The sequence below is a fragment of the Brassica napus genome, chromosome A5, assembly GCF_020379485.1.
Source record: "Brassica napus cultivar Da-Ae chromosome A5, Da-Ae, whole genome shotgun sequence".
Lineage (NCBI taxonomy): Eukaryota > Viridiplantae > Streptophyta > Magnoliopsida > Brassicales > Brassicaceae > Brassica > Brassica napus.
Window position 1 is genome coordinate 12,682,159 of NC_063438.1, and position 1,757 is coordinate 12,683,915.

The 1,757-nt window shown below is 34.8% G+C and overlaps 1 long non-coding RNA gene and 1 other non-coding gene across 2 annotated transcripts; both read left to right on the top strand.

Annotated features, from left to right (window-relative positions):
* Window positions 1-1,757, top strand: LOC106374939. The gene is made up of 2 exons (XR_001275148.3): window positions 1-1,394; window positions 1,478-1,757. It is a non-coding gene; the product is annotated as an uncharacterized LOC106374939 (long non-coding RNA).
* Window positions 432-547, top strand: LOC125609712. Its single transcript, XR_007339861.1, has one exon. It is a non-coding gene; the product is annotated as a small nucleolar RNA snoR113 (small nucleolar RNA).

Sequence of the window (1,757 nt, forward strand, 5' to 3'; positions counted from 1 at the left end):
TAAATTATATAATTTATTTATTAGATATTAAAACTTTAATTAGACAAATTAAAATTAAAATTGTTTAATGAATAAGCCTAAAATTACGGAGAACATAGCAAATAAGCAAATTCTCAAATAATAATATAGATAACTTTAAAATTTCTGTAGGCCCATTAAATTAAATGGGTTTTTATAGATCGGCTCTGCTCAAGAAAACATAAAGAGCCCACCAGCATACGACCCAAGACAATTAGGGTTTTCATATCTCCTCCATCCTAGTTGTCAAACTGGTGTGTAAGAAGAATGTAGCCGTCTCTATCTTTTCTTACGTTTAATGAGGGATTGTTTGTTATGTATTTTCTCCCGCATTATATATTCTTGTTCTGTGATTTGGAATTTATGATATAATTGCGAATGTTTTCGTCTTAATATTTTTTCAATAAAGAAAGTGGCGATGATGAAAAAAAGGCCGGACTTACGGCTGCTACCACTCTCTTACGGATGTTTAAGTGGGTGTTGTAGTAGAATGATGCTAAAGTTTCCAAAGGTTACTTCGCTGAGCCTCCTCTCTTCTCTTTCTGAAAATTATTAGCCCATTTTTATTCTTCTGAAGTTTTTTTTTCTAAATCAAAAGCAAAAATGCTTAATGAAATTATTAGTGAATATATAGACTTGTTTTATACAACATAATAAGTCAGACTAATTTACTTGAGTCGAGGCCATGCAATATGTTCTTCTCGATCTTAATCAAAGCAATCTGATAATTAATATGCTCGAGCTGGGGAAAATCTTTGTCGGTTACTCGGGTTCGTTCTTGTGGGTTTTGGCCTCTGTTGTTGATATCGTCATGGATTCTTATCTAGTTCAATAAATATTCCACTATTCACTTTAAGTGTTACCAATCATGAATCATAGAAACAAAGTCTAATGGCTATCTTAATGGTGTTATGTTTTTAATTGTAGCCCTTTGCTCAGATGTATTTGATTTTGAGATTTTTTTATAGGTTTAGAACTTGAATTTCTGATGTTTTGCAGTAAAGAATCCTTTTACTCGTGTTTGCTTTTAGACAGCATTTTTGCCGGCCTGTGACTGACCGAGTGCAGAAGCCGTACTTCGGCTTTAGCTCAAAAGATGGGGTCTAATCACTGGACTGAGGATACCTTATGACTGCGTTTCTCGTCATGGTTTTAAAAGTTGTAGTTACCTTGGTTGCTGTTGACATGACTTGAACAGAGGCTCATATTTATGATGAAAGATGCGTCAACAACGGTGCAAATTACAGGGCGAGGAGTTGCGCTCGTTGGTTTGTTGTTCTATGTCTATGGTAGCTTATCACTTGTCTAATGTGCCTCGTTACTTCGAGGACTATAGCTGAAAACTACTACATGAAGAGTGTTAGTGAATGTTACATGTAAAGCCAAGCCTTTATGCTTTTAATTTCTTTTGCTTGTTCATTTCAGGATTTATGGGTTTTGTTGTGTTGATTACGTGTAGGACATTTGGGTGGTCATGACTCATTTCTTATGTTCGGCTTTGGTCTGTGCCACTGACAGTGACGCACAGTTTCACCAATGTGTCGACTATACTGCATTTCTGCTTATCTTCTCTGCATGATGCATCTGTTGTTACTTGTTGGTTGTTACACTGTTCAATAATGCACAAATCTTGATCTCTGTTAGTTTTCCATTAACCTTGTAAACAAATTTGTTCATCCGGTCATATAGAAAAAGTTGACTTCATAAACGAAATGATATATTCTTTTTTTGTTGCAAAA